The sequence below is a fragment of the Anthonomus grandis genome, chromosome 19, assembly GCF_022605725.1.
Source record: "Anthonomus grandis grandis chromosome 19, icAntGran1.3, whole genome shotgun sequence".
In the NCBI taxonomy this organism is placed as follows: domain Eukaryota; kingdom Metazoa; phylum Arthropoda; class Insecta; order Coleoptera; family Curculionidae; genus Anthonomus; species Anthonomus grandis.
This window is the reverse complement of record NC_065564.1, coordinates 7,869,067-7,894,032: the sequence shown is the minus strand read 5'-3', so window position 1 is coordinate 7,894,032 and position 24,966 is coordinate 7,869,067. Positions and strand designations below refer to the sequence as shown.

The 24,966-nt window shown below is 33.9% G+C and overlaps 1 protein-coding gene across 7 annotated transcripts in view; it reads left to right on the top strand.

The window, feature by feature from the left end:
- Positions 1 to 24,966, top strand: part of LOC126747559 (sex peptide receptor) — a 489,101-nt gene that overhangs the window by 290,036 nt on the left and 174,099 nt on the right. Inside the window, exon 1 of one of the 7 annotated variants that reach the window (XM_050456286.1) lies at positions 19,138 to 19,243. The exons of the other annotated variants lie outside the window; for them this stretch is intronic. The gene's annotated coding sequence lies outside the window, so the exon portion shown is untranslated. Of the gene's footprint in view, positions 1 to 19,137; positions 19,244 to 24,966 lie in introns of those variants that run through there. 7 annotated transcript variants of the gene reach the window in all.

Genomic DNA, 24,966 nt, shown 5'->3' with positions numbered 1-24,966 from the left:
CACTTCTAGACCCAATTTGCCTCGAACTGAACTTCCAGGAGCTGTATCTCGAAAAGTATTGCCCTCACAAGAAAAATCATTCTTACCAATTATGTAGATCTCATTTTAAACTACAACTTTGATTATTAGTATTGATTTCGTAAAATCAGTATTAATCGAGATATTGATGAACAAATATAAGTGAGCAGTTGCCTGACTCAACAGAAATGACTGCCTGGAATAGAATAAAAAATTACTCAAATAAATGTCACTATTGGGCCAAATAGCAACAAATGATTAATAGATCATCAACGTTTCGATAATTAATTGGATCATCTTCAAGGGTGTAAGTACTTCTCTTATTAGAACTATTAGAAATTTCATTTCCTGTTCAAACGTTAGTGAGACCTCTTCCAATTTGACGTTCGGGTACTTGCTGTCAACTGCCACCTGTCACTTGTCAACAACCTTTCAATAAAATATTGGAGGAGGGGGATCAAATTTAACGTTTTCCTCCACTCCACATTTTCGTCTGTCTCTTTCCCTCTCACGGTTCTCTGACACTCCCGCTGTCACTTGTTTCACGTGTTGATATTTATTTATATCGACTTTTTAGACATAATTATTGTATACTTAAATATTGTAATATGATGCGTAAAAATTGATTAAATTAAAAGGCCTTTTGAGTATTCTAGTAATTTGTGTACAAATTTATGTACAAATAAATATTTACATTAATTGTCAGACGGGTGTTGCGCATTACGCTACTGCGCAAATCCCAGTTCGAGAATAGCGAACTTGCCATACAGGAGGATTTCTCCCACCTATCACAGGCAACATTTCTCTCCTCCCTATAGTCTTCTTGGTGAGAACGTCAAACGTTCGAGTACTTACGCTGTCAACTGTCACTTGTCATTTGTCAACAATCTTTTAGGGTATAAAACGTCTTGATTCAATATATTAAGTGAACTTCAGACAGTAAAAAGTTTTCCAGGGGAAACTCAAGAAGTGGTTATACCCATAACAGTTAAAAAGCGAGACAGAACGACTGTTAAAATTGCAAGAAAAGGCCTTCGAGTGCTCTTCGGGAGCCATATAGAGACAGCGAAGACCCCGCGATAAAACGCCTGGCAACCGTCAGAAGTCTCCAGTTTTCCAGTCCCTGGATAACCGTCGAAAATGGGAATTTTCCGGGAGTAAATGTCGGCTTTTATTGCGTTAAATTGAGGCAATGTATGAGATGATAGTTATGTAATTGAGGGAGGGGGAGAAGAGTTTTTTGTGGTGGGGGGAGTAGAGTACGTTTGACAGATGTGACAGTTCTGACAGATGACAGTTGAAATGACCTCAAGCGAAATGTCTGGGCAATATCGGTTTAAGTTCTTGTAATTTGCATGCAGTTTAGGTAAATGATTTGATTTTTCCAGGCAGTTGATTCAATTTTTTCTTCCAGGGAGTTGAGACCATTCCTTGTATTTTTCCAGACATTTAGGCTAAATCGTTTATTCTTCCAGATAGTGGAGTTGTTTATTTGTAACTTTTCAGTGCACAACTAATTAAAATTGCTCATTTTGCGGTCAAAGCAAACTTCCAGGAGCTGTATCTCGAAAGGTATCATTCTCACAAGAAAAATCATTGATGCTAATTTAGTAGATCTGACTTCAAACTTTAATTTTGTTAATAAGCCTTAACATCGTAAGATCAGTATTAAGCGAGATATTAAGAGACAAATGTGAGTGAGCAGTTTCAAGACTAATTTGCATCGAAGCCAACTTCCAAAAGCTATATCTCGAAAAGTACCATTCCCACAAAAAAATATATTCTTACTAAATTTGTATACCTTATTTAAAACTACAATTCTGTTAATAAGCCTTAACATCGTCAGATCAATATTAACGGAGATATTAAAGAATAAGTGTGAGTGAGCAATTCTAGTCCTTATTTGCATCGAAGCAAACTTTCAGGACCTGTATCTCGAAAAGTACCATTCCCACAAAAAAATATATTCTTACCAAATTTGTACACCTTATTTAGAACTACAATTCTGTTAATAAGCCTTAACATCGTCAGATCAGTATTAACGGAGATATTGAAGAACAACCGTGAGTAAGCAATTCTAGTCCTTATTTGCATGAAAGCAAACTTTCAGGATCTGTATCTCGAAAAGTACCATTCTCACAAGAAAAATTATTCTTACTAAATTTATACACCTTATTTAAAACTACATATCTGTTAATAAGCCTTAACATCGTCAGATCAGTATTAACGGAGATATTGAAGAACAACCGTGAGTGAGCAATTCTAGTCCTTATTTGCATCGAAGCAAACTTTCAGGAGCTGTATCTCGAAAAGTACCACTCCCACAAAAAAATTATTCTTACTAAATTTGTACACCTTATTTAAAACTACAAATTGGTTAATAAGCCTTAACATCGTCAGATCAGTATTAACGGAGATATTAAAGAATAAGTGTGAGTGAGCAATTCTAGTCCTTATTTGCATCGAAGCAAACTTTCAGGAGCTGTATCTCGAAAAGCACCATTCCCACAAAAAAATATATTCTTATGAAATTTTTAGACCTTATTTAAAACTACAACTTTGATTATAAGCATTAACATCGTAAGGTTAGTATTAACGGAGATATTAAGAGTTAAGTGCGAGTAAGCAGTTCTCACAATAACCAAACCAAAAAAAACAGCTTTAATTACCTGAAATAAATTAAAAAATGCCTCTAAACAATAGAGAGACTTTATCCCAATCCAAGAACATTTTTCCAGCCACTCCTAAGATCCTGGAATAAAATAATGCCAAAATCCCATCTCTACTGAGTTCGTTTCTTCGAATAGAACAACTGTCATCTGTCAAAAGTATTGAGCTGACCCATCCCTACTTTTCACGCATTCATCTGTCAAACTCGCATCGTCACTTGCAACAGGCCGTTTGACATATGTCAACCAGCAACTATCATCTGTCAAAACTGTCATATCTTTCCAACGAGGAGGAACGTTACAGTCAGTTCCAACGCTGTGCAACGCTTCCAGCTTCCAACTACGTGACTGCTGCCAACCAATAAGAAAGAGTGAATAGGACTTACGTCCGCTTTAAATGAAAATGACGGAGTTGACAGAGATGGCAGATGTCAGCCGCCTAGAACGTTCAAAGAGAGGAAATTACTTACAACTCGACGATGTTCCATTGTCATCTGTCATAACTGTCATTTCCTATGGTGTGACTCCAGAATACTGACTGGTGATTGCTCTTTTGTTCAACTATCAATTTTGACAGTTGACATTTGAAGCGTTGCTATACAGACTTATGAGTTTCAATGAAGGTTTCTCTTTTCTTTTAGGCAGTAGAAGAAGGATAACAGATGTAACGTGTGCGCGTGTTAACGACCCCTTGTAAACGCCCGGGATGCACTCGACCCGGATCCAGACTTTCCAGGGGATGCAGATCCGAATTATCCCTTCGTTAGTTCAAGGGCCGACCGAACGTTGTTTACTTACGGTTTTGACGACGTGTATGCTAATACACTTGATTCGCCAACTGACAATATTAACGCTAGCGTTCAGTGAACAGGATATTTGGTTTTCCCGGGTAAACACTCCCGATAAGGAGACGTCCTTTAATTACACGTCAGGTTTGACACGTCCTTGTCGCACGCACGAATTGGCCGCGGAAAAAAAGGCGATGGAGCGAAGTCGTCTGTAAAAAAATCAACTGGTGAATAGAGCACTTCAGGTGTCAATTTTTGACAGTTGTGGCAGATGACAAGGGAATACCAATATTGTTTTAGTCCCATGGCTTTGACTTTCAAGGTGATGGCTCACTTCAAAGTCCAATATCTGAAAAAGTAGTGAACGAATTCACATGGAATAAAAAGCATGAGAATTAGGAAAGTATCCTCAATAATTGTTGTCTTGAGTCCACATTGATGCAAGTTATAATTTTGAACCTATTAACATTTTTATCCAGTGATGTCAAAAAAGTGAGTTCGGTTTTCGAGGTGATCACCCACTTCAAAGTCCAAATTTTCAAAAACTAGTGGAAGTATTCACATGCAATAAAAAGCATAAGAATAAGGAAAGTATTCTCAATATTTGTTATCTTGGGTTCTTACTGATCCAAGTTACAATTTTGAAGATATTCAACTTTTTATCCAGTGATGTCAAAAAAGTGAGTTCGGTTTACGAGGTGACCACCCACTTCAAAGTCCAAATTCTCAAAAACTAGTAGAAGTATTGACATGAAATAAAAAGCATAAGAATAAGGAAAGTATTCTCAATGTTTGTTCCCTAGGGTCCATATTGATTCAAGTTACAATTTTGAAGATATTTAAATTTTTATCCAGTGATGTCAAAAAAGTGAGTTCGGTTTTCGAGGTGACCACCCATTTCAAAGTCCAAATTCTCAAAAACTAGTGGAAGCATTCACATGAAATAAAAAGCATAAGAATAAGGAAAGTATTCTCAATATTTGCTCTCTTGGGTTCATACTGATCCAAGTTACAATTTTGAAGATATTTAACTTTTTACCCAGTGATGTCAAAAAAGTGAGTTCGGTTTACGAGGTGACCACCCACTTCAAAGTCCTATTTCTCAAAAACTAGTGGAAGTATTCGCTTGATATAAAAAGCATAAGATCCAGGGAAGCATGCGCTAAACTTAAGGTCTTAAGGTTAAACCCGTCAATTCAAACCCTTTCCCGCCAAAAGTCTCCTTTCTACCATTAGGACAACATCACAACTCATGCATGTGAATTTTGATAGATGACAGTTGTTTGTTGACATTCGAAGTCACACGAACTTTGATTGAAACATTGACAAATGAAAAGTAGAGATGGGCAATCGAATTCCTCTGACAATTTTGACCGATGACAGGTGACAAACGAAGTTAGTAGGGCTGGGATTGACTTGAACTGGTCACCTGACTGGGGACTAAAAATCCGAGATAAAAGGGGGCCAAACGCAATAAACCTGGATACAGTAAACCCTGGATAACACCCTTTCAGGGACAGAAAAAAAAAACAAAAAAACCGCTTGTTTACACACTCGTCGGCATTCCAGAGTCCTCGGGGAAAGTGCACGTGATAAATTTTTCCAAAGAGGGTTTAGGGCGAGACAACATTTTTCATGGTCCCGCGGGAATTACGCAAAACAGTGGGATGAAAAGTGTCTCGCCTGGAATGACAAGATTTCGACCCCCTCCCCCGCCACCCTTTTTTTGCCGTGCGTGTGTAATTAGCGATTTTCGCTTTTTTTTGCCGCGTGATTTAATATCTGAGCCATTAAACCGACGATAGTAAAACAGCTATTAAGTCTTATCTAGGGCAAACACAATATAAACTAGACTGATTTATTTATTTTTTGTTATTACGATCTGGATATTGCCGACCGAACTGTGACGTTTTTATGTTTAATATCTCCAGATAAAGAGAACAACGTCAACGATGTCAATTTTTTTTTTAATTGCTGTTCTATGGGGTCAAAATTGATCGGCCTGCTTCGTATGGATTCATTGACAGCAAGCCACTGTCATGTGTCAAAGATGTCAGATTAAATGAAAGTTTGAGATTCATCTGAATTTTCTCTGCAAAAGTCTTCTTAAGTATGTTTCTCGTAAACCCAATACTTCGAGAAATCTCTCAATTTACGAGTGGCTGATTGGGTGAGGAGGTTTTTGATAAATATCTCCGGTTCTGTTGGGAATATCAAAAAAACTATAGAGAGCAATTTGGTAGAATAGAGAATTCTATACAAGAATGGTTCTATTAATTTTTCTCGTAAACTTAATACTTTTCCAGATACTTTGACTTTTATGGGTCGTCACATGAACTGTCGACCAGGTTTTTCCCAAATTTCTGAAATCTCTTGAGCTGTATCAAACAAATTTGATAGGAATCAGATAAATTGAACCTTTCTTAACAGAAACTATTCTAAGTAAATTTCTTGTTAATCTAATTGTTATTGAGAAATCTTGCAATTTAGAAGTGCTTGATTTGGCAAGGAGGTTTTTGACAAATATCTCCGGTTCTGTTGGTAATATCAAAAAAAGTATAGAAAGCAATTTGATAGACTAGTGAATTCCCTACAAGAATGGTTCTATTAATTTTTCTCGTAAAATTAATACTTTTCAAGAAATCTTAACTTTTAGGGGTCGTCAGTTAAACTGTCGACCAGGTTTTTCCCAAATTTCTTAAATCTCTTGAGTTGTATCAAACAAATTTGAAAGGATTCAGATAAATTGGACCTTTCTTAACAGAAACTATTCTAAGTAAATTTCTTGTAAATCTAATAGTTATCGAGAAATCTTGCAATTTAGGTGTGCTTGATTTGGCAAGGAGGTTTTTGGCAAATATCTCCGGTTCTGTTGGTAATATCAAAAAAACTATAGAGAGCAATTTGGTAGAATAGAGAATTCTATACAAGAATGGTTCTATTAATTTTTCTCGTAAACTTAATACTTTTCGAGATAACTTGACTTTTATGGGTCGTCACCTGAACTGTCGACCAGGTTTTTCCCAAATTTCTGAAATCTCTTGAGCTGTATCAAACAAATTTGGAAGGAATGAAATAAATTGGACCTTTCTTAACAGAAACTATTCTATGTAAATTCCTTGTAAATCTAATAGTTATCGAGAAATCTTGCAATTTAGAAGTGCTTGATTTGGCAAGGAGGTTTTTGACAAATATCTCCGGTTGTGTTGGTAATATCAAAAAAACTATAGAGAGCAATTTGGTAGAATAGAGAATTCTATAGAAGAATGGTTTTATTAATTTTTCTCGTAAACTTAATACTTTTCAAGAAATCTTGACTTTTGGGGGTCATCCCTTGAACTGTCGACCAGGTTTTTCCCAAATTTCTTAAATCTCTTGAGTTGTATCAAACAAATTTGAAAGGATTCAGATAAATTGGACCTTTCTTAACAGAAACTATTCTATGTAAATTCCTTGTAAATCTAATAGTTATCGAGAAATCTCGCAATTTAGAAGTGCTTGATTTGGCAAGGAGGTTTTTGACAAATATCTCCGGTTGTGTTGGTAATATCAAAAAAACTATAGAGAGCAATTTGGTAGAATAGAGAATTCTATAGAAGAATGGTTTTATTAATTTTTCTCGTAAACTTAATACTTTTCAAGAAATCTTGACTTTTGGGGGTCATCCCTTGAACTGTCGACCAGATTTTTTCCAAATTTCTCAAATTTCTTAAGCTAAATCAAAATAATTTGGAAGGAATCAGATAAATTGAACCTTTCTTAACAGAAACTATTCTAAGTAAATTTCTTGTAAATCTAATAGTTATCGAGAAATCTTGCAATTTAGAAGTGCTTGATTTGGCAAGGAGGTTTTTGACAAATATCTCCGGTTCTGTTGGGAATATCAAAAAAAATATAGAGAGCAATTTGGTAGAATAGAGAATTCTATACAAGAATGGTTCTATTAATTTTTCTCGTAAACTTAATACTTTTCGAGATACTTTGACTTTTATGGGTCGTCACTTAAACTGTCGACCAGGTTTTTCCCAAATTTCTGAAATCTCTTGAGCTGTATCAAACAAATTTGGAAGGAATCAAATAAATTGGACCTTTCTTAACAGAAACTATTCTAAGTAAATTTCTTGTTAATCTAATTGTTATCGAGAAATCTTGCAATTTAGAAGTGCTTGATTTGGCAAGGAGGTTTTTGACAAATATCTCCGGTTCTGTTGGTAATATCAAAAAAAGTATAGAGAGCAATTTGGTAGAATAGAGAATTCTATACAAGAATGGTTCTATTAATTTTTCTCGTAAACTTAATACTTTTCGAGATACTTTGACTTTTAGGGGTCGTCAGTTAAACTGTCGACCAGGTTTTTCCCAAATTTCTCAAATCTTTCGAGCTGTATCAAACAAATTTGATAGGAATCAGATAAATTGGACCTTTCTTAACAGAAACTATTCTAAGTAAATTTCTTGTAAATCTAATAGTTATCGAGAAATCTTGCAATTTAGAAGTGCTTGATTTGGCAAGGAGGTTTTTGACAAATATCTCCGGTTCTGTTGGTAATATCAAAAAAATTATAGAAAGCAATTTGGTAGAATAGAGAATTGTCTACAAGAATGGTTCTATTAATTTTTCTCGTAAACTTAATACTTTTCGAGATAACTTGACTTTTAGGGGTCATCACTTGAACTGCCGACCAGGTTTTTCCCAAATTTCTCAAACCTTTTGAGCTGTATCAAACAAATTTGAAAGGAATCAGACAAATTGGACCTTTTTGAACATAAACTATCCCAAGTATATTTCTCTTAAACCCAACGCTTTTCGAGATATCTCTCAATTTACGAGTGGCTGTTTGGGTGAGGACGTTTTTGGCAAATATCTCCGGTTCTATTAGTAGTATGAAAAAAAGTATAGAGCGCAATTCCATAGAATAATTCATCCTCTATAAAAATGGTTTCAACAATTTTTCTCTAATATCAATACTTTTCCAAAAATCTCCACTTCTAGAGGTCGCCACTTTCTTAAAAACCCTTATTTTAAGTTTCTTCTAACGAAGGTAATTAATTGATTCCTTTGTCTGGACCTAACAATAATTGCACGTTCACGAGTGAAAGAGAGAGAGAGAGAGCGAAATAATGGCTTTTTGATCTCCTGGAAACTGTTTTTATCCCCTGGGAATTATTATTTCCTTTGTACGTGTTTGCTGATCATTTATTAAGGTAAAAAATGAATTTTTGCCCCAAAAGTGCCACGTCGCGTAAATCTAATTTAAAGGGGGGTGACATTTTCGGTCTCCCTTTCTCCCTTTCGGGTCCGTATAAACAAGGACCGCATTAGTGACAATTACGTTAATTTCTTTGAATTTTCTTTGAAGAATTAATATTTGAAAGAGGGGGGGGAAGGGGTGATAAACTTTTTAAAAAACATAGAACAGTTATTGTCAGTGAGGCTCAACTCAGCATAGAAGAAGAAGAAGAAGAACGTGACGTAACAGTTTTAACTGTCAAAATGCTAATGAGTCAAATGGGCTCCATCTGTAATGAATGAATTAATTAATTAAATTACAACACAGAGTATATTTGACGTTTGGATCTGTCAATGTCGCATTTTGTCGCCATTTTGTTTTGAAGGCACTTGTGACGTAGAATTTCAGAATCTCCATAAACTAGTCCTCCCTCCTCTAAAAAACTGGGGCGTGGCATCTACTTCAGGTAAACAAGTCTTTGACATAAAAATCACAGTGCCACCTTGGACAAATAAATTAAATTTAATTACAACCCATGAAATATTTTGACATTTGACAAGTTTGACATTTCGAATGTCAAAGTCAATTTTTGACTTATCCAAGGTAAATAAAGTCAGTTTTTAACTTCTTCCAGGCACTTGAAGCAATTTTTGACGCCTTACAGCCAAGATTCAGATTCTGAGTAACTTTGTTAATGTTTTAGCTAGTGAGGTGATTTAAATGGTGCTGGATTGAAAGAGATTAAAGGTTTATTTAATGTCTTTATAAATTTTTTGAGAAATTAATAGTTTTTGAGAAATTGCCCAAAATGGTGTTAGACAGTTGGAAAAAAATTGTTCTCTAACAAAATTGGCTGTATCTTTGTTATTATGTTAGCTAGGGTAGTGATTTAAATGGCGATGGATTCAATAATGTTAAAGGTTTATTTCAGGTCTCTATAAATTTTTTTGAGAAATTATTAGATTTTGAGAAATTGCCCAAAATGATGTTGGACACTGGAAAAAAAAAACTTTCTCTAACAAAATTGGCTGTAACTTCGCTATTGTGTTAGTTAGGATCCTGATTTAAACGAAGCTAAATTAACTAAAATTAGAAGTTTATTTAATGTCTTTATAATTTTTTTGAGAAATTATTAGTTTTTGAGAAAGTGGCCAAAATAGTGTCGGACAGTTGGAAAAAAAATTGTTCTCTAATAAAATTCGCTGTATCTTTGTTATTATGGTAGCAAGGGTAGTGATTTAAATGGCGATAGATTCAATAGAGTTAGAGGTTTATTTCAGGTCTCAATAGATTTTTTAAGAAATTATTAGATTTTGAGAAATTGCCCAAAATGATGTTGGACACTTAAAAAAAAAATTGTTCTCCAACAAAATTGGCTGTAACTTCGCTATTGTGTTAGTTAGGATCGTGATTTAAACGAAGCTAAATTGACTAAAATTAAAAGTTTATTTCATGTTTCTACAATTTTTTTGAGAAATTATTAGTTTTTGAGAAAGTGGCCAAAATGGTGTCGGACAGTTGGAAAAAAAATTGTTCTCTAACAAAATTGGCTGTAACTTTGCTATTGTGTTAGTTAGGATCGTGTTTTAAACGAATCTAAATTGACTAAAATCAAAAGTTTATTTCATGTTTCTACAATTTTTTTGAGAAATTATTAGTTTTTGAGAAAGTGGCCAAAATGGTGTCGGACAGTTGGAAAAAAAATTGTTCTCGAACAAAATTGGCTGTAACTTTGTTATTATGTTAGCTAGGGTAGTGATTTAAATGGCGATGAATTCAGTAGAGTTAGAGGTTTATTTTAGGTCTCTATAAATTTTTTTGAGAAATTATTATATTTTGAGAAATTGCCCAAAATGATGTTGGACACTGGAAAAAAAAACTTTCTCTAACAAAATTGGCTGTAACTTCGCTATTGTGTTAGTTAGGATTGTGATTTAAACGAATCTAAATTGACTAAAATCAAAAGTTTATTTTATGTTTCTACAATTTTTTTGAGAAATTATTAGTTTTTGAGAAAGGGGCCAAAATAGTGTCGAACAGTTTGAAAAAAAATTGTTCTCTAACAAAATTGGCTGTATCTTTGTTATTATGTTAGCTAGGGCAGTGATTTAAATGGCGTTGGATTCAATAGGGTTAAAGGTTTATTTCAGGTATTTATACATTTTTTAGGAAGTTATTAGTTTTTGAGAAATTGCCTAAAAACAAAGTATCCCATGGAGATTTAGGTTCGACGACTCACAAAAATCAGTTTTTCTATACCTCTTTACCTGAAAACGTGAAATTGGCCAGAAAGTTTGTTCATAAAGCAACTGAGGTTTGTAGAAAACACTTTCTCAAAGATTCCCGTTGTAACTGAAGAAAATTAAGAAAAGGGAGTCTTCCTCCAAGGACTTCTGATTGATCAACCACAATAATTGATATTTTTCTCAGACCAATTGAGCTAGAAACTTCAAATTTGGAAGAGAGTTTCTCTATTCAACTGGCTAGCGATACATAAAAGAATTTTCCCAAAATTCCAGCCCTAACTGGGAAAAAAATAGGAATCAAGTCTTGGTCTAGGGATCTTAGACTGAGTTAGCCACAATAATCAATATAGTGCTTACATTATTTAACATAGAAAGTCAAAATTTGTTACGAAGTTCCTTAATGTAACCCCTAAGCGATGTACCTAAAGGTTTTTCCCAAATTTGGATTCTGATTATGAAAAAAGGGGAATTATATCTTTGTCCAAGGGTTGTAGATTATAGCGAGTACGAAAATCAATTTTACTCTTAGACCACTTGACCTAGAAACTTGAGATTTGGAAGGGAGTTTCTCTATTTAACTCCTTAGCGATACATAAAAGAATTTTCCCAAAATTCCAGCCCTAACTGGGAAAAAAATAGGAATCAAGTCTTGGTCTAGGGATCTTAGACTGAGTTAGCCACAATAATCAATATAGTGCTTACACTATTTAACATAGAAAGTCAAAATTTGTTACGAAGTTCCTTAATGTAACCCCTAAGCGATGTACCAAAGGGTTTTTCCAAGATTCGGACTCTGACATTGAAAAAAGGGGAATTAGATATTTGTCCAAGGGTTGTAGATTATAGCGAGTACGAAAATCAATTTTACTCTTAGACTACTTGACCTAGAAACTTGAGATTTGGAAGAAAGTTTCTCTATTCAACTCCTTAGCGATACATAAAAGAATTTTCCCAAAATTCCAGCCCTAACTGGGAAAAAATGGGAATCAAGCCTTGGTCTGGGGATCTTACACTGGACTGGCCATAATAAACAATAGTGTGCTTACACTATTTAACATAGAAAGTTAAAATTTGTTAAGAAGTTCCTTAATGTAACCCCTAAGCGATGTACCAAAGGGTTTTTCCCACATTCGGGTTCTCATTGGGAAAAAAGGGGAATAAGATCTTCGTCCAAGGCTTGTAGGTTAATTGTAATTTTATTCCTAAACCATTTGACCTAGAAACCTGAAATTTGAAAGAGAGCTTCTTTAGGCTCTTCCAGTCATTGTGACGTAATTATAGTTTTAACTGTCAAAATGACAATAAGGCCCAATAGGCGCCATTCTAAAAATAATGAATTAAATAAGCAACAACCCATAGAGTATATTATTTGGCTCCTCTGCAACACTCTCCTTTAACAAACCGGGGAGGGGCATCTACTTCAGTTAAACAACTCTTATGACGTAACAGTGACAGTTCGGACTGTCAAGATGGCGGATAAAAAACCACCGTTACTGTCACTTGTCAATTCAATAAATTGACAAACACTTCTCGCGCATGCCAGAAAGAGATGCCAAGGATTATCTAATAAAACCATCTGACCGAAATAAGTTAAAAGGTCACGTGCTCAGCGAGAGATAAAATTGGCAATGCCGCAAACAGCCCGAATAACCGTAAAATCCCGCTTTTTATCGCCTACAAAAGCCCGGAAGGGAAAATTCGGTTTTCCGTGTAGCGGTTAAGCGGGTAAATGTCCGGAAATTTCCCGAAAAACTACTGAAAAATTGCAGTTCACTCGGTTTTCCGTGGCACGAAATCCTGGATAAAACAAGGACTAACTAGCCAGATGTTTTAGTTAATAAATTCCCTATGAGAAAGAGAGGGAGGGCAATACAGCGTAGCCAAACCTAAGCTGCGCGTGAGTCAACCAAATTAGAGTTACTGCTGCACATTAATTGCGGATCGGACAGGCCGCATGAAATTAATCGATTAATGCCCTTTGGGCAGCGAAAACCTGCCTGTATGTGACATTTTAAATAAATGACCCTAAGGAGAGGGGTGGGGGGAGGGGTGGGGTGCCAATTTCCAACGCATTTGCCTACGAGATGTTTTTCTTGTGTGTGATTTTTTTTCGTTTGGGCTGGGAGAAGGGTGGGGGGGGGGTGTCAAAAAGTTGATGTAGTGTAAATATATGGAAAATAGATGATGGCGGTCATTTGTAGGGTGAGGAAGGGGAATGTCTGATTTTTTTTCCAGGAATGTTTGGACCAATTGATCACCTTTATTCCAGACATTTGTAGTTATTTTTACGTCTGGATTAATGGAAGGACACAAGTAATTTCCTAAATTTTCCATTGTGGACCTCAAAAATGACTTCAATTGTTCAGGAGAAAATGGCTCCAATTAGATGCCAGATGCGTGCCACGCCTCCATTTTTTAAAGAAGGAGAGCAATACCTTAGAGAGAGATTGACAGCCTGAAATGTCAAACTTGTCATCAAATGTCAAAATGTTCCATGGCTTCTAGTTAAATTGATTTATTTTTACAAGATGGCGTCCATTTAGTATTTCGACTCTTACGTCAAAAGTTGCACCCATGTTTTTCGTTTAAATTCCAAGATGGCGTGCATCTGCCATTTTATTATACCACAGTTATTTTAGCCACAGTTATTTTAGAGAAGGGAAAAATACAATATAAGAATTCTATATTAATACGACGGACTGTCATTTTTTTATTTGACATTGACGTTTTAAAATGTCAACCTTATATTCCCTGGGTTGTAATTAAACTCATAAATTTTTTCCAAAATGGCGTCTTTGGCGCTTTGATTTTGAAATCATTGTAGATGCCACGCCCTAGTTTTTTGAAGGAGAGGGATTCTAAAATGCTACGTCACTATTGCCTTCCAAACAAAATGGCAACGGTCTGTGACTTTTTTGTGACATTGACAATTCCAAAAGTCAGTTCTATTTTTTCGAAGATTTTATTTCGTCAAAATGTTTTATTTTATTTTTTTAAATACAAAATGGCGCCCATTTGATCGTCAAACAGTGACAATTCCAAATGTCAAAAGTTACTTCAATTTTTTTCGAAGATGGCGCTTGTTTGGGTCATTGGCATTTTGACAGCTAAAACTGTAATTTTTAAGCTGTAGTTATGTGAGAATGACAGTTGAAAAAATGACAGTAGAAATGTTAAAGGAAGTGTCAAAAGTGACATTTCAAATATACTCCAGGGGTTGTTGTTTAATTAACTCATTATTTCCAAGATGGCGCTCGTTTGTCCCATTGGCATTTTGACAGTTAAATCTGTAATTTTTAAACGCTTTTACGTGACAATAACAGTTCCAAAAATGACAGTAGAGATGTCCAAGAAACTGTCAAAAGTGACAGTTTTAAATGTCAAGTATACTCCATGTGTTGTTGTTAAATTATTTCATTATTTCCAAGATGGCGCTCGTTTGTCCCATTGGCATTTTGACAGTTAAATCTGTAATTTTTAAACGCTTTTACGTGACAATAACAGTTCCAAAAATGACAGTAGATATGTCCAAGGAACTGTCAAAAGTGACAATTCTCAGTTCCATGGCTTCTAGTTAAATAAAATTGATTTATTTTTACATGATGGCGTCCATTTAGTATTTCGACTCTTACGTCAAAAGTTGCACCCATGTTTTTCGTTTAAATTCCAAGATGGCGTGCATCCGCCATTTTGATAGCCCGGATTGTCATTTTTATGTCATAAGATTTGTTTACTTGAAGTAGATGCCACGCCCCAGTTATTTTAGAGGAGAGGGAAATACATTAGAGGGATTCTAAAATGCTACGTCACTATTGCCTTCCAAACAAAATGGCAATGGTCTGTGACTTTTTTGTGACATTGCCAATTCCAAATGTCAGTTCTATTTTTTCGAAGATTCTATTTCGTCAAAAACGACGTCCATGTTTTATTTATTTTTTTAATTCAAAATGGCGCCCATTTGATTGTCAAACAGTTACAATTCCAAATGTCAAAAGTTATTTCAATTTTTTTTCCAAGATGGCGCTCATTTGGGTCATTGGCATTATGACAGCTAAAACTGTAATTTTTAAGCTGTAGTTATGTGAGAATGACAGTTCAAAAAATGACAGTAGAAATGTTAAAGGAAGTGTCAAAAGTGACATTTCAAATATACTCCAGGGGTTGTTGTTTAATTAACTCATTATTTCCAAGATGGCGCTCGTTTGTCCCATTGACATTTTGACAGTTAAAACTGTAATTTTTAAACGCTTTTACGTGAAAATAACAGTTCCAAAAATGACAGTAGAGATGTCCAAGGAACTGTCAAAAGTGACAGTTTTAAATGTCAAGTATACTCCATGTGTTGTTGTTAAATTATTTCATTATTTCCAAGATGGCGCTCGTTTGTCCCATTGGCATTTTGACAGTTAAATCTGTAATTTTTAAACGCTTTTACGTGACAATAACAGTTCCAAAAATGACAGTAGATATGTCCAAGGAACTGTCAAAAGTGACAATTCTCAGTTCCATACTCCATAGGTTGTTATTTAATTAATTCATTTTTTCCAAAATGGCGTTTATTTGGCCATTGGCATTTTCACACGTAAAACTGTAATTACGTCACAATAACGGTTTCAAAAATTAAAGTAGAAATGTCAAAAGTGACAGTTTCAAATGTCTAATCTGCTCCATCTGTTGTTGTTTAATTAACTTATTATTTCCAAGATGGCGTTTATTTGGGCCATCGGCATTTTGAGAACTAAGACTGTAATTTTTATGCTGTAATTACGTGACAATGACAGTTCCAAAAATGACAGTAGAAATGTCAGTTGATCTGTCTAAAGTCTCAGTTATAAATGTCAAATATACTCCATGGGTTGTTGTTTAATTAATTAATTATTTCCAAGATGGCGCTCGTTTGTCTCATTGGCATTTTGACAGTTGAAACTGTAATTTATAAACGCTTTTACGTGACAATAACAGTTCCAAAAATGACAGTAGAGATGCCCAAGGAACTGTCACAAGTGACAATTCTAAAAGTCAAATATGCTTCATGTGTTGTTGCTTAACTAAATCATTAAAGGTCAAATATACTCCATAAGTTGCTGTTTAATTAGTTCATTATTTCCAAGATGGCGCTTATTTGGCCGTTGGCATTTTGATACTTAAAACTGTAATTACGTGACAATGACGGTTTCAAAAATGACAGTAGAAATGTCAACAGAACTGACTAAAGTGACAGTTTTAAATGTCAAATATACTCCATGTGTTGTTATTAAATTAATTCATTATTTCCAAGATGGCGCTCGTTTGTCCCATTGACATTTTGACACTTAAAACTGTAATTTTAAAACGCTTTTACGTGACAATAACAGTTCCAAAAATGACAGTTGAGATGTCCAAGGAACTGTCAAAAGTGACAATTTTAAATGTCAAACATGCTCCATGTGTTGTTGTTTAACTAAATCATTAAAGGTCAAATATACTCCATAAGTTGCTGTTTAATTAGTTCATTATTTCTAAGATGGAGCTTATTTGGCCATTGGCATTTTGATACTTAAAACTGTAATTTGTAAGCTGTAATTACGTCACAATGACAGTAGAAATGTCAACTGAACTGTCTAAAGTGACAGTTTTAAATGTCAAGTATACTCCATGTGTGGATGTTAAATTAATTCATTATTTCCAAGATGGCGCTCGTTTGTCCCATTGGCATTTTGACAGTTAAAACTGTAATTTTTAAACGCTTTTACGTGACAATAACAGTTCCAAAATGACAGTAGAGATGTCCAAGGAACTGTCAAAAGTGACAATTCTAAATGTCAAATATGCTCCATGGATTGTTGTTTGTGTAAATCATTATTTCCAAGATGGCGCTTACTTGGCATTTTGACACTTAAGACTGTAATAACGTAATAATGACAGTTCTAAAAATGACAGTAGCAATGTCAAAAGAACTGTCAAGACTTGGCACAAAAGAGAGTAAATATTAGATAAAGCGAGGAAAAGTGGGGGGATCTGTTAGCAAAAAAACGTTGCCACATTGTGCAGAGCTTGGTCTAAATTTTGTAAAGAGTTTCGCGCCTGTCACCTAATTTTTTTCAATATGGCGGCGATCTGTCATTTTAGGTATTTGACAGTAGAAACTGGCATTATTACAGTCGTCCAGATCGAGTTTATAGAAATGAAACAGTGAAAATTTAAACTGAGGGTGGGGGAGCTGCAAGTGTCAATATGGCGTTTTAATTTTGTTCCAAGATGGCGCCCATTTCGTCAAAAGCCACGGCCAAATTTTGTTAAAATAAATAATCCAAATTGGCGCACATAGAGCCGCCAAATAGTGACAGTTTCAAATTTCAAGGTGACGTTTATTTTATTTCAATGATTGCGTCAATTTTGTCCAATGCCACGCCCAAGATTTATTACAAAAAGAAAATCCGAAGAGGTTTTAAGCTATAGATTATTATTGAACAAATAACGTCTATTTGATGATTCTAGGTTAACTAGATCACTAGTTATCACCGAAAAGGTCTGAGTCTCACCCAGCAAGGGTCTGCTGACGTGAAGCAAACTTTAAATCACTATATCTCGTAGCCGGTGAATCCAATATGAAATATTTTAATTGGATCTTATAGATAATCGTTCGATTTATAATATTGGTTCTAATGGTTTTGACTGTAGGTCAACCACCAAAGATGATAGAAGCAGTTTTGGTGTCGTGGCTTCTGTCAAAGAGATATTTTATTTAACCATAGAGATATCTTCAATCGTATTAGGTTTAGAGCTATAGAAGGTATTACCAATCTTTTAGAATTGATCATTGTCGAGCAAATAAAGTTTATTTCACGATTCTAGCTCAAGTAGATCTCTAGTTATCAACCAAAAACTTTGAGTCTCACCCAGCAAGGGTCTACTGAGGTGAAGCAAATTTGAAATGATTATATCTCGTAAACGGTGAGTCCGGTACAAATAATTTTAATTGGATTTGGTGGATAATTAGTCAGTGTACAATTTTGATTTTAATGGTCTTGACTGTAGATCAACCAGCAAAGATGATAGAAGCAACTTTCTGTGTGGTGGCTTCTGTCAAAGGGATACTTTTATAATACTGAAGATATCTTGAGATGTATTAGATTTAGAGCTATAGCATCCATTATCAATCTTTTAGAATTGCTTATTTTCTAGCAAATAAAGTTTATTTCATGATTCTAGCTCGAGTAGATCTCTAGTTATCAACCAAAAACTTTGAGTCTCACCCAGCAAGGGTCTGCTGACGTGAAGGAAATTTGAAATGATTATATCTCGTAAACGGTGAGTCCGGTACAAATAATTTTAATTGGATTTGGTCGACAATGAGTCAGTGTGCAATTTTGATTTTAATGGTCTTGACTGTAGATCAACCAGCAAAGCTGATAGAAGCAACTTTTGGTGTGGTGGCTTCTGTCAAGGGAATACTTTACGTAATACTGAACATATCTTGAGATGTATTAGGTTTAGAGCTATAGCATGTATTATCAATCTTTTAGAATTGATCATTGTCGAGCAAATAAAGTTTATTTCATGATTCTAGCTCAAGTAGATCTCTAGTTATCAACCAAAAACTTTGAGTATCACCCAGCAAGGGTCTGCTGACGTGAAGGAAATTTGAAATGATTATATCTCCGAAACGGTAAGTTCAGTAAAAATAATTTTAACTGGATCTGGTGGACAATCAGTCATTGTGCAATTTTGGTTCTGATGGTCTTGACTGTAGATCAACCAGCAAAGATGATAGAAGCAACTTTTGGTGTGGTGGCTTCTGTCAAGGGAATACTTTACATAATACTGAACATATCTTGAGATGTATTAGGTTTAGAGCTATAGCATATATTACCAATCTTTTAGAACTGATTATTGTTAAACCAATAAAGTTTATTTCATGACTCTAGCTTAACTAGTTCAAAAGTTATTGACCAAAAACCTTAAGGCTGATCTAGTAAGGGTCTGCTGACGTGAAGTGAACTTTAAACGGCCGTATCTTTACAAATCGTTCATATTTAAATAAAATACGACCCTGTATATATAAATTAAACTATTTAACGCTAAATATTGAAAAAACTACGCCCAAAATTAATAACATACCGAATATTTGAATGCGACAAAAAAGGAATGCGGGGTAGGAATTCCTTTATTTACGTTCAGATAACGCGGTAGTACGGGTCGAAATGTCGGTTAAATCGGTCGTGTGTGTTCGTTCGCGTTATTTACCGGAAAAACATCGAAAAAGTGACCGAATTAATGGGATAAATTCGGAAATCCTGAACAAAATTAAGGTAAATTAATATGGTCCTTAAGAACTGAATTTTATTACGATTTTCGGCACAATATGGCAACGTTCCCTGGTGATTGACTCATTATGTCATTCATCATGAACATCATAGATATATATATGCGATGTTGCCGTTTTTTTAGTTTTTCAGGAAAGCAAATTATTATTATTATTATTATCATTTCATTATTACTTTGTCATTATAACACCACGCCCTCGTTATTTGAAAGGGGAAGAAAACGCATTAGAATAAAACAACATTGCCATTGAAATTCAGGGAAATGTACATCATCAAATTCAAAATGGCGACGAACTGTCAGTTTTATCTGTCAAAGTTGTCATTTAAAGTCACATGATTTTCCATTAGACACAGCAATAATTTTTATAATAATAATAATAGTAGTGCATTTTTAAATACGCCATTTTAAAATTTCCCTTTCTTTTTTAAATTTGATTTTTCCCTTTTTACTTTACTTGAACTCCAGGGCGTGGTCTCTTAACTTTTTATTTCTAACAAGACTTTTAACGTAAAAATGACAGTTTTAACTATCGAATGGCCGCCATCTTGTCTAACGTGAATATCTTGGAAATTATAGGATCTGCGACTTTCGCAGTAGTGCCAAATGATGCCGAAGGTTCTAGATATTCCGAAAACGGTCAAAAAAAGGTTTGAAAGTCATTAGTTTTCCCAGAAAAAAATTTCAAAGTTGAGCCTTTTTGCGTTGTAAGACAAATGTGCATAACTTAATTAGAAACTTTGAAAATTCATATCTTGAAAACTATAAGTAGTACGACTTTTCCAGTGGTACCCAACGATTCAGAAGGTTCCATGTATTCTAAAAACGTTCAAAAAAACGTTTGAAAATCATCAGTTTTTTTAGGAAAAATTTTCAAACTAGACCATTTTTGAACTGTAAGACATATAAAATATGCATAACTTAATAAGAAACTTTGAATATTCATATCTTGAAAACTATAAGAAGTACAACTTTTCCAGTGGTACCCAACGATTCAGAAGATTCCAAATACTTTAAAAACATTTAAAAAAACTTTTGAAAATTATTATTTTTCCCAGGAAAAATTTTCAAAGTAGACCATTTTTGGAGTGTACGACAAATATAAGAAACTTTGAAAATTCATATCTTGAAAACTAAAAGCAGTACAATTTTTTCCCGCGGTACCCAACGATTCAGAAGGTTCCAAATACTCTAAAAACGTTCAAAAAAACGTTTGAAAAATTTTATTTTTCCCAGAAAAAATCTTCAAACTAGACCATTCTTGGACTGTAAGACAAATATGCATAACTTAATAAGAAATTTTGAAAATTCATATCTTGAAAACTATAAATAGTACAACTTTTCCAGTGGTACCCAACGATTCAGAAGGTTCCAAATTCTCTAAAAACGTTAAAAAAACGTTTGAAGATTGTCAGTTTTCCCAGGAAAAATTTTCAAATCTGACTATTTTTGGATTGCAAGACAAATATGCATAACTTAATAAGAAACTTTGAAAATTCATATCTTGAAAACTATAAGTAGTACAATTTTTCCAGTGGTACCCAACGATTCAGAAGGTTTCATGTATTCTAAAAACGTTCAAAAAAAATTTTGAAAATTATTATTTTTCCCAGGAAAAATTTTCAAAATAGACCATTTTTGGGCAGTAAGACAAATATGCATAACTTAATAACAAAACTATGAAAATTCATATCTTGAAAACTATAAGTAGGACAACTTTTCCAGCGGTACCCAAGCATTCAGAAGGTTCCATATATTCTAAAAACGTTCAAAAAAAATTTTGAAAATTATTATTTTTCCCAGGAAAAATTTTCAAAGTAGACCATTTTTGGGCAGTAAGACAAATATGCATAACTTAATAACAAAACTTTGAAAATTCATATCTTGAAAACTATAAGTAGTACAATTTTTCCAGTGGTACCCAACGATTCAGAAGAATCCATGTATTCTAAAAACGTTCAAAAAAAATTTTGAAAATTATTATTTTTCCCAGGAAAAATTTTCAAAGTAGACCATTTTTGGATTGTACGACAAATATGCATAACTTAATAAGAAACTTTGAAAATTCATATCTTGAAAACTATAAGTAGTACAATTTTTCCAGTGGTACCCAACGATTCAGAAGAATCCATGTATTCTAAAAACGTTCAAAAAAAATTTTGAAAATTATTATTTTTCCCAGGAAAAATTTTCAAAGTAGACCATTTTTGGATTGTACGACAAATATGCATAACTTAATAAGAAACTTTGAAAATTCATATCTTGAAAACTATAAGTAGTACAATTTTTCCAGTGGTACCCAACGATTCAGAAGGTTCCAAATACTTTAAAAACGTTTAAAAAAACGTTTGAAAATTATTATTTTTCCCAGGAAAAATTTTCAAAGTAGACCATTTTTGGAGTGTACGACAAATATAAGAAACTTTGATAATTCATATCTTGAAAACTTTAAGCAGTACAATTTTTCTTGTGGCACCTAACGATTCAGAAGGTTCCAAGTACTTTAAAAACGTTCAAAAAAAATTTTGAAAATTATTATTTTTCCCAGGAAAAATTTTCAAAATAGACCATTTTTGGACTGTAAGACAAATATGCATAACTTAATAAGAAACTTTGAAAATTCATATCCTGGAAACTATAAGTAGTACAACTTTTCCAGTAGTATCCAACGATTCAATAGATTCCAAATACTTTAAAAACGTTAAAAAAAATGTTTGAAAATTATTATTTTTTCCAGAAAAAAATCTTCAAACTAGACCATTTTTGGACTGTACGACAAATATGCATAACTTAATAAGAAACTTTGAAAATTCATATCTTGAAAACTATAAGCAGTACAATTTTTCGAGTGGTACCCAAGGATTCAAAAGGTTCCATATATTCTAAAAACGTTCAAAAAAATTTTTGAAAATTATTATTTTTCCCAGGAAAAATTTTCAAATTTTACCATTTTTGGACTGGACGACAAATATGCATAACTTAATAAGAAACTTTGAAAATTCATATCTTAAAAACTATAAGTATTACAACTTTTCTAGTAATACCCAACGATTCAGAAGATTTCAAATACTCTAAAAACGTTCGAAAAAACGTTTGAAAATTATTATTTTTCCTAGGAAAAAAATTCAATTTTGACCATTTTTGGCCTGGAAGACAAATATGTCTAATTTAATAAGAAACTTTGAAAATTCATATCTTGAAAACTATAATCATTACAGCTTTTGCAGTGGTATCCAACAATTCAAAAGGTTCCATATACTCTAAAAACTTTTAAAAAAATTGTTGAAAATTATTATTTTTCCCAGAAAAAATCTTCAAATTAGACCATTTTTGGACTGTACGACAAATATAAGAAACTTTGAAAATTCATATCTTTAAAACTATAAGTAGTACAACTTTTCCAGTGGTACCCAACGATTCACAAGGTTCCATACATTGTTAACCCGTTAAAAAAAACGTTTGAAAATTACCATTTTTTCCAGGAAAAATTTTCAAAATAGACCATTTTTGGACTTTAAGACAAATATGCATAACTTAATAACAACCTTTGGAAATTCATATCTTAAAAACTATAAGTAGTACAACTTTTCTAGTGGTACCTAACGATTCAGAAGGTTCCAAATATTCTACAAACGTTAGAAAAAAAAATTGAACATCAGTAGTTTTTCCAAAAAAAAATTTCAAAGTTGCCCATTGTCATCCATCATTATCAGAAATATGCGGTACCCTTTGAGCAAAGCACACTAATATTTCAAAATGGCGATGCGCCGTCATTTTTATTGACATTGGCAGTTCGCAAAATAATAGTTTTGACTGTCAAAATTGTCATTTAAGTCCCATGTTTTCCATTAGACACAGTAATAATTTTTATAATAATAATAGTGGTAGTGCATTTTGAAATAATATGGGTAAAAAATTTTGCACAATATGGCAACGTTTTTATTTTATATATCCCCTCCACTCTAGAATACAGGGGCGTGGGGTCTGGTAGCACGGAAATTTGCTGTCAAAAAATCTCGTACTAACCGTCATTTTAACGTCAAATTTATTTATTTAATTCTAATTAAATAAAAAATCTTGCGCAATCTGGCAACGTTTTTTTCTATAAATAGCCGCCATCTTGGAATAAATGTCTCCGCCATTTTGAATTTTCCTCTCCCACTTTACCTTGGACTCTGTGGCGTGGTATCTTGACTGTCGTTTATAAGTTGGGTTTAACTGTCAAATGGCCGCCATCTTGGAATAAAAAATTACCCACTACAATCCACATCCATTTTGATGTTCCTCTCCATCTTTACTTGAACTGTAGGGCGTGGTCTATAGATTTTTTTGTTAAACTTGGGCGTGGCTTTTAACGTAAAACTGCCAGTTTCAACTGTCAAATGGCCGCCATCTTAGAATAAAAGAATAAAATATGACTCATTAGCATGAAGTATATCCGCCATTTTGAATTATGAAACTGTCAGTTTGACGTGACAAAGCGATATTATTTGTTACCATCCTTTTTTCGCTTTAATAATTATGTAATTAATCGGAAAATTACGCGCAATATGTTTAACTACGTTTTTTTATTTTCGTAAATGTATTATTCCCCCCACTCTTCATTTTCCTTCACATTTTTAGGGCGTGGCTCTCTTAACTCTCTTTTTTTTTCGCAAAATTTGGGCGTGGCTCGACCTAAAAATGAAAAATTCACTTGTCAAAATACTAAGTGGCCGCCATCTTGGAATCTAAAATGACCTATTTGCGTGATGTATATCCGCCATTTTGAATTTTTAGAGTCGCCATACCTCTTGCATTAATAAATTTGATAATTAAGCACAATATGGCAACGTTTTTTTTTTTTTTATGGTATTGTTCTCTCCTCCCCTAATTCTACTTTAACTCTGGGGCGTGGCCTTTTTACCTTTAATTTGAAAATGGGCACTGAGCTCCATCTTGTAATAATAAATTGAAAGTTACCAATTTTCGTGTAACTTATCCGCCATTTTGAATTTTGTAACTATCAATGTCACGTCGACGGATCGCCATTTTGTTTTTTTTTAGTTCTGTTAATTATCGTGTTCCCCTCTTCCCATCTCCTTTACCATACCACTAGGGCGTGGCTTTCTTGACTCCCTTGACTTCTTAAAGAAAATTGGGCGTGGCTGTTGACGTAAAAATGACAATTAAAAGTAACAACTGGGCACCATTTTGGGACAAATCACCGCCTTGTTTTGGATTTAATATGGCGACGTGGACAATATTTACGTGCAATAATTCCCCATTTTATTATAATTCCTAATTTTGTAAGTAATTCTCCTTCCTCCTTCCATATAAACGTGAGGCATGTTTTCCGTCTCTTTTTTGTGTTTTTATAAACGAGTGAAAAAATCAGCCATTTCCATCGCCATTTTGTTTTTTTTTAATGACTGATATATTTCATGAAAATCTCCCTGTTTCAATTGATTTTTGACCCAAGATGGCGCCCATGAGCCACGCCCGAAAGAGTAAAAATCAGGTAAAATGGAGCGAGAAAGACAAAGAGAGCAATTATTTTAGATTCCAGAGAAAAATATTAAAATTGACATGAAGTGCCTGAAATAAAATAACAAAATACCACGTGAAATAGGGCTGGAGATAGATAGCGACTTATCAATTAAATTGCCTGGAATAACTGTCTGAGACTCAGATCCCTGGAATTAAACTCAGAATAGCCTGGAAGAATCCT